We start from the raw sequence: 9247 nt of genomic DNA, 5'->3' as shown, positions 1-9247 counted from the left end.
CGAAACCTTCTGTATGGAAACGTATGGTATTTTGTCTATGTTATACATTATTCAAATTTTCAATACCATAATTTAAGAATCATTTCTTAGAAGAATTCCTGCGCGTTATGTGTAACAATTTCGAAAATCTATGTTTAAATGGCTGAGCTATAAGCGCATATCATTTTTGTCAAACTTGCAAAGTGCGCCCCCATAAGGAAATAAAAGACGTAGTCCTACGTCTAAAAACAATGTTCCCCTTATTTTGAAATCATATTTCAATGGGAATGAATGAGCATAAAACAGATTTTACTTCAATCATAGAGAGGTATAGATTATATTTTTTATACGCGGATTCAAGGAGAAATATACGATATACAACAAAATATGTCTTTCCTAACCTGTACCGTGTTAGCATTCATTTCCGTAGCGGCCAATTGGGAATGCTCGTGAAAAGGAAATGGAAATATGTATAATAATATGAAGACAGCAAACCCCTTTTTAAACAAAACCGGTTTCGTCAGCTTATTGTCCCTTTTTTATGATGATGCGGTGAAAAAACGACAGAAAAGTGAACGTTATTATACAACGATTCAACGATCCGTCCCTGGTTACGAGGAATGCGGGCAAGAATGTCTACTCTATCGAGAATGACGTCCATTGGGACAGAAAGACGAGACAGTAAATAGTAAGATAATGACCACGATACATGTGACTCTCGTTGAAGAAAAACCAAAATGTACAGTCGGGACGAAGATACGTTGAAGGATTGGTTCTGATGAGAACTCACAGCTTCCATGGAACATGCGCACTATGGATGAACTTTATCTTATTACATTTAAAGTTCTGAAAGGATTGTCATGTCTGCTATAAAACATAAAATGACACTTGGATAAGAATATTTAATCGATGGTTCTACAATAGCACGTTATTATGTTGCGTTACATTCAATGTAACATTTTCATGTTTACTTGAACGTTCACTGAGCACCCGGAACACGTGCTCTGAATTCATCCATGGAACACACTACTCGTTATCACCACTACAAAGTAGGTCCTGGAAAGGCGTGGGAATTCCTGTTACATTGGAAAACTTGTCCTGTATTCCGTTCCTGAGGACATTGAACATTCGGTATGGTGGAGATATGCGAGTAAACAATTATATTATTACATTTCCCAAAGATTTGTCCCATTTCTTTTGCATCCATCCGGGATTAGCACAGAATGACTAATCATCAGTTGGTTTGAGACTTTCAAGATTTCTACCCATTCTCGCCCGTTTACATGTATTTGTATCTGCGCGAACAACATCCTTTGCAATTGCACAGCATCCCTTCGGTGGGCCAAAGACCGTCCTCATCTTTCATTCATTCGTGTGGGAATCCATGTATGGGGAAGAAGCAATATCTTTTCCAGGATTTCCACCTTAAAAGTGATAATTGGATTGGTGAAAAAATCCGTCTTTCTGTGAAAAGTTCTTCCCGAATAATCGGTAGAGTGAGTCCAAAACAATAATAAAACCGAAACAAGTTGCTCATCAAAACACGGATATATCGCCAAACGATTTCATCAGTTAGCTTTATAGTAAGTCAAACATGGCAAGGTTGAAAGTTCTTCAACCCTAAATTTTAATTAATCGCAGAATAATACAAAACTATGCAGATGTGCTGAGTGCATTCCGATTCAGGGCGGAACACTTTTCTACGCAGTTTCCGCACGATTCTGCTAAGGAATTTCCCGCTACGAGCTTCAGTTTACCACCAACGCAAAGCTGTGAAAGTGGAAGCAAAGGACAAATAGGATGATGAAAATTCAATTATCGTTCCGTCATTTGAAGAGCAGCTTCCTCCGGTACCTAGCTATATCATTGTTGGTACATATCAAATATCTTACTTTCATTCCAATCGCTGCCTGAGTGTGCTTTTCACAGGCAAATAAAAATTGCCATTCCAAACTCCGTCTGCAGATGGGGTAGACAGAATGACGTTGTTAGCATTCAAGTGACCTCAAACGATTGTGTGGGCAGCATGGGGTGGAGTCTGGGTGGTTAGTGTACACTGAAGGGGAAAGTAGTGACCTAATGTGTATATATAGAGCGTGTGATGTTTTTATGCATCTATAAATGACGTTGTTGTTGAGGAAATTCCATCAGTGTTTATGTGTGGAATTATCGACCGGTGTAATCTCTTACGGTTTTTTTTTTGAAAAATCAATATAGCAACTTAGCAACTGAACTTAGTTTGCTTCTATAGTGTCAATGAATTTATTCACAGTGCTGTAGTGTTATTCGGCTGCTCAACAGTTTATTATTTTACATAGGGTAAAGAGCCTGTTTTTGGCCCTATTAGGAAAGCTGCCACAATGTTTCATTAATTATGTTGCCTAAAATCGATGGAATCTCATAACTTGGCATCGACATCTTTGCTTCATTTCAATGTTTATAACAAAGAACGCCTGAAAATGGTGAAATTTTTCGTATTGAACAAAGATGAGAGACGCTCCAGCTACAAATAGGTTGAGTGCCAACAAAAACAGGTTGATAACCCTATCTTCGGCTAGTTCCGAAACATCCAAATAAGGGAAAGTAAAGGTATTTTCGGTGAAAAAATATCGCTCCCAAAAAAAGTTTTTTCTCAATATATAAAGTGTTAGTCTATTCAGTCAATTTTCATACAATAACACAACATCTGAACAATATTTTCCTAAATTTTTATTGCAAAGCATTGAAAATTGGGCGAGTGACAGTGAATCTAAAGGCGCCACCTCGAAAAAATGCTGGACCAGTCGCTTTGAAATTTTGCACAAATATATTATTAGGTATCATTATTATTTTTACAATTAGTTGTTATCCGATTTTTAGCGAAAAAAGTGCTACTAAAATTCAAAATTCGAGTAAAAAATATAAACTCTCATCATGGTAAATAATGTGAAGAAGGACTGTGAAACAGAATGAATATACTAACATTCTCTGAATAACCACAAAAATTTGTTAAAAATGTGCTTTTTACCGAATTAACTTTAGCAGATTGTTTTTCCACCGACTATTTGGCATAATTTGAATCGTGAAGATCTAATAAAACGACTGATATTCTTCTTTTAGAGTTTTTTAAAAGATTTCATATGGATAAGCCAATGGCAAAGCTGAACACTATTTCTTCTACGCATACTACTGAGCATTCAATTGTTACACATGCTCAAAAATCTGTTTTAATCCCCCTAGTGGTGTAATTGTGCCTTTCTCATTTGTCCAAACAACGATTCCATGGCTCATTGTGTTCAATACAATGGTGGAAATGTATATTACATACAATGGATCGACAGCCACGATTTTGAGATACTTTGTGTCCACACTGAAACACTGCTTGAAACCAGCGGCGAATCAAGGAGGAAGATCCATTAAGAAATTTTGAACTAGTTATAATTTTAAAGTAGCACCCTTACTGCATACTTCTACCCAAGCCTATACAAGCCAAAAAAAATATTGGCCGGGATTGGGTTGACGATTTTTAGAGCGATAGCATAACCTTTCTATATGGGAAAGGCAAAAATCGATTCATTAAAGATCGGTTCGCCAAATAATCGATTATTTCGGTTCCTCAAAAAATTGATTCTTTAAAAAATTGATGCTTCAAATAATCGAGTGCTGAATTTATTTTTTAAAATATCGATTCATCAAGTAATCGATCCTTTAAAAAAAATCGATTATTTAAAAAATGATTCTTTAAATAATCAATTCTTTAAATTTCGTGTCTTTAAAAATCGATACTTTAATAAATTGATTATTGAAATAATCGATTCTTTCAAAAGTTTATTTTGAAAATAAATTATTTCTAAAATATTTGATGTTTCATTCAATCAATTTTTCAAAAATCGATCCGTCGAATAAACGATTTTTCAAAAAATCGATTCTTCAAGTAACCAATTATGTAAAAAATCGGTCCTTCAAAAAACCAACTCTTGAAATAATCGATTCTTTAACAAGTCAATTATTAGAAAAATCGATTCTTCAGATAGTCGATTCTTGAATTTATCTATTCTTTAAAGAATCGATTCTTAAAATAAACAATACTTTAAATAATCGATTCTTCAAAGTATCGATTTCTAAAAAAACGATTCTTCAAAAAACCGATTCTTAACATATCGTCCTTCAAAAAATTTATTCAAGAGCTGTATTTTTGAAATAATAGATTCTTAAAAAACGATTCCCAAAAAAATCGACACAACAAATACTTGATTCTTTAAATAATCGGTTCTTCAAAAAAATCGATTCTTCAAGAGATCCGTTTTTGAAATAATCGATTCTTGAAGAGATCGATTGTTGAAATAATCAATTTTTCAAAAAACATGGTTCATCAAAAGGTCACTTTTTCAAAAATTCGATTCTTCAATAAAACGTTTCTTCAAGAAGTCGATTAAAAAAATTGAATATAAAAAATCGATTCTTCAAAAAATCGATTCTTCGAAAATAGTTTCTTCAAAAAATCGATTCTTAAAAAAAATTGATGCTTCAGAAATTCGATTCTTTGAAAAATCCATTCTTCGTAAAATCGATTCATCAAAGAATTGTTTCTGAAAAAATCGACCCTTTAAAAAGTCGATTCTTTAAAAAAATGGACTTCAAAAAATCGTTCCACCAAAAAGTTTATTCCTCAAAAAATAGACTCTTTGAAAATCAATTCTTCGAAAAATCGATTCTTCAAAAAAAAAAAGATTTACTATGTACAACAACAATGTTGCCAAAAACAGAACCCGTTTGCTGCCAAAAACGGAACTTTTTTGTTGCCAAAAACGGAATCTAACTGTATTTGAATTGAAAAACTAAAAAGTATTTTCATATTTCTTTAGATTACTCAAAAATTCTCAAGCAAACTAGCAACTATTTCGCGTGAATTATATATTATTTTTCCTTACTTCATAGGTCTGCAGAAAAAAAGCCCCATCTTTTACCACTTTTTTCTCTGAGTAGTTATAAAGTTAAAGGTTCGTGGGTTATTACAAATTTTGTGAAACATATTTTTTAATATTAATAAAATGAATAAAATGTATTAATGAACATCCTTTAAATGTCATAGTAACATTTATCACTCTTTGAAACTTTTTTTATTATTGTATATTTTCGAAAATACCACTTATTTTCGATATTATATCACGCATTGGTTATTCTTTCGTTGACCGAACCATATTGGAAATGGTTTTTAAACTTTTGGTAAAATGGTTGTCATATGGTACACATTTATGTGGGAAGGCATTCGATTCTGCGTAAAACTTGTTGGCTTGGAAGTGAATGAATGAGGGAGACGTTGAATGCTACATTCCACGAAGTCTTTCAATCACAGGTTTTTTTTAAAAAGAATCGCTACTTTTAAAAAATAATTGTAGCTCATTCACTCTTTTTTTTCAAGAGTCGATTCTTTTAATCGATTCGCGATTCACTCGCCAATCTCTACTACCCATTTAAAGCCGTTAGTTAGAGCAGCATCTGCTATCTTTGTTCAACGCATTGGCTTAAATAAATGGGAGGGCGATAAATGGGGAATTTGATCCGAAATTTCGTTCAAACACGAGCATTTAATCATTTTCAATCCATTTTTATTAATATTTGATCATATGAAGAAGCAAGCATGTTGATATCATTTTCTATGCATTCCTTAAATTGTAGGCCGAGTAATTGATATATATATATATATATTTCGTTTATTTGACACGGCTCATAGCGGTAGCTAAACGGAGCCGTGGATCTTTTATATGTTAACAATATGTGAAAATTAAAAATAAAAGCAAATATTATTGATTACCCGTTGGATCTCGTGCGCGCAACTTTTTATTGCGAGCGGAGACCTTCTTTCGCGGCTCGCCTACTGCGTCATGGGGATCATTTAATTCTCTTCTATCGTTGTCTTGGTGCTCAGATGTTCTTTCCTGCTTATTACCCTTACGGGTGACCAGTGTAAATCCATCGTCATTATTTTTATCTTCTTCGCCGATATTGCTTACAGTGGTATTTGGGGCGCTGGATGCTGCTTTTGCAGTTGTCAATATAGACTGAACAGCTGCCACAAATTTTGCAACCGTTTGTGGTTCAGGTATTGGTATTGAAAACTCTTTTTTGGGTTGGTTTTCCGTGGATTCGTTGGGAATCGGTAGTGATGAATTCTCCTCTGTATCTTCCGCGCAAGGTTGTCCGTGGTGTGCTGGCTGATTACAATACTTGCACGTAGGAGTTTGCCCCTCGTGAGTGCATAACGTAGTTTGATTAATAGTAGCTTCGTGAGTTTTAAGTTTTATAGTCAAGTGGGAGGGGATAGGTCTTTCGATCCGCATCCTCACCACAAGAACACCGTTAGGTGTACCCGGGAAGAAATTTCTCCACGTATCAGGTGTAACGGATTCTACTTCTCCGTATCGCGACATGTATTCTGTAACTAGATTAGGAGGGATGCGTGGTGATAGGTCATGTAACTTTACATCTACATAGTCTTTTTCTATATACACGGGAATCTTAATTCCAACTTTATCACTTTCAGCCACGTGCTTCAAGTTGTTCAGCAAAACAAAACGTTCAGCTTTGGCTAACGTGTTGAATGATATGAGTACTACATTGCGAAGATGATGATACTGTAGATACATAACATCCTTGAGCCTAAGCTGCATCTTCACCTTCAGCAGGTATTCCACTTCACTAAAACTCAATCGTATTGAACAGAATTTAAAGTCAACGACCGCTGTGTTGGGTCGGAGCAGACTTTTTTCGTCAACTTTACTCATGACGGCACGAATAAATTGGATGTTTCCTTTGTTCTCGAGACAATGCACACTAGATCGAGAGGTTGCTAGCTGTTGTTCACTTGGTTCGATTGTACGTCTGACTAGGGCAGAAGTAGAAAGTAGACTGTGAGAGTAATTGATGAAATGGCATCCTACCTAATAGAGCGCTTTACCCTATGACAGTGCAAAGCCGTGCACCGCACTCTATGTGATTTCAGTAGCGAGGCTTCGTATTAATCCAATAAATTTAAAAAAATGACTAACTAATTTAGACATAGCACATTTGCTTTAACACCCCTTACTCAATTGCTCAAGAACAACTTGAATAATCTTTCCTAACTCAGCTAAAGAGTTAGCGGCTCCATAGGAGGTAGCGATAAGACAGACGTAAGCTGTACCATTTGAAGCTTTATCAGTAAGGCGCTACAGAATGGCGAAGAGCCATACAGTGATAACTTGCTTTCTTTCGCATGAGATCATTTCACTTGCTGATCAATTTATTTTCTTCTTCGAAAACTCGAAAAGCTTGATTATTATGTTATGGAATGGTTACGCCTTGTTGCATGGACTGCGTAGGGTGTACGATCCCCTCAAGGTTGATAAGTTGACGGTTAAGAAAATTTCGTTTAGTTCAGTCCGAATTGAGGATTTATTCCTGAATTATTTAGAGGTTGTCTTAAGATGTATTTAGATAAAAATCAACAATTTTTGACCTCTTACTGGAAGTTCAAATGGCTTTAAAATCTTATAAACATATAAGACATACCTATGTCCTCACCACTTATTCAACACAGCATATAAATTGATCCGTCGAGAAAATCTAGATGCATGAACTCGTAACATCATGAATTCAACTCATACATATACGTGGATAAAGAGAATGAGACTGAATAGGGTTGCCGGGTTTGACCCGGAGGCCTCGGTTTACGGAAGCGATCTACGGGCCTCCGGGTTTTACATCAATTTCTCCGGATTAAGTGGAAAGAACCATGATTTAATTTTTTTGATTTAATTGATTCTTTACAAAATATTTAAAAAGTCTAAGAGTAACTATTACTCTGGTTCAGATTTATTTTGCCCAACTAACCCTTCGTTTCAAGGTAGCGAATATGAGTTCACCAAATATTGCTGATTTATTTCCCAAAGCAATGAAAATGAAAAACAAAGAAAATTTACTACAAATCATGGAAAGTAATATTTCGCTATATGCTACAATTGAAATGTTGCATTCCACTAAGTAGCTCAAAATAGTGTTAAAAAGTTATTTTGCTGCACTTTTTCCAAATCATTTCACTGTTAGTGGTGCTTATCATCAGTTGCACAAGATTTGTTCTAATCCATCTGACTAGGTCAACATCAAATGAGTTCTTTCGGTGTTGTTGCTACTCCTGCAGCGACCCTTACCTGTTGGCTAGAGGTGAGTTTTGCCCCTTTATTGCGATCTCTGGTGATGAATAATCGACACCACATAGGTCTTCCCATGTGATGCCGTAGCCCTGCCTCCTTTGCTCTCCTTTTCCTGTTAGTTGTGGAGGAGAGTAATGTTCGTTCGATTTATCCTCCACAGCGAGAGTAGCTAGTGCTTTTGTATGCTTGGCACTTAGTCGGGGAAGTGAAATACTATACCAGATTAAACCGATAAAACCATTCTCAATCGCGAAAAATGTACAGCTTTACTTTAACGTACCCACGCTATTTCTACAGTAAACGGCAAGTTACGGCGGGTAGCCTAGAACAAAGTTTCAATAGCCTACCGATTGCCAGCATCTAGTTTAAGCCACCTAGCCGCCTTATTGTTTACTGGGTAGTAATAAAAAGCGATTAAAGTGCTCCAAAATGCTGATCAATCGCTTTGATTCCGATTCTACTCAAAATCCACCATTGCCCAGGTCAGTGAAAATCTCCGGGTCAAAGCCTCCCCAGAAGTGGCAACCCTAAGACTGAACCTAAACAGCGCCACAATAAAATTATTCATCATAACGTTACTGTGTCTGTACCAAACATGCTGTAGTCAAGCGCCAATCGGTACGATTATTCTGTTTTGATCGCGTCTTTATGCAATCCTTGGACAACAAAACATACAACGTCATTTGAAATTCCTTTTGATAAGACAATCTTACACACAAACACTTGTTCAAGCCAGGGACTTTCTATCGCAGGCATACTGCTCGCCTCTGGTTTCTACTACACCAAGAAACAACCTTCATCACGATTGGGTGACTGAAGGCAGACGCATACCAATATGGAAGCTTAAAGGTAACGAGGTGGTCGAACTGGAATGGAGCGCACTATTTTTGGCCTAGATGAAGCTTGCGCCAATGTCCGCGTGTAATGGGTCAGGCATGTCGATGCAGATGTTGTTCGACCGGCGTGAAGGGATTTTGTTTTTGTTTTAATTCTGGAAGGAGATAATAGGTCTTGTAGGGGAGCTGTAGCAAAGACGGACAACCCGTAATACTCACAGTTTAAAGTTCTTTTGCATCTTTTTCGAAATGAAAATATAC

The 9247-nt window shown here is 36.1% G+C and overlaps 1 protein-coding gene across 3 annotated transcripts in view; it reads left to right on the top strand.

Annotated features, from left to right (window-relative positions):
* The first annotated feature begins 1340 nt into the window (after positions 1–1340).
* Positions 1341–9247, top strand: part of LOC131677028 (Y+L amino acid transporter 2) — a 47133-nt gene continuing 39226 nt past the window's right edge. Inside the window, exon 1 of one of the 3 annotated variants that reach the window (XM_058956535.1) lies at positions 1341–1562. The gene's annotated coding sequence lies outside the window, so the exon portion shown is untranslated. The other 2 variants (XM_058956538.1, XM_058956537.1) reach the window with 2 other exon arrangements.

The sequence above is a fragment of the Topomyia yanbarensis genome, chromosome 1, assembly GCF_030247195.1.
Source record: "Topomyia yanbarensis strain Yona2022 chromosome 1, ASM3024719v1, whole genome shotgun sequence".
Taxonomy (NCBI): Eukaryota; Metazoa; Arthropoda; class Insecta; order Diptera; family Culicidae; genus Topomyia; species Topomyia yanbarensis.
This window is presented reverse-complemented; position numbering and strand designations above follow the sequence as displayed.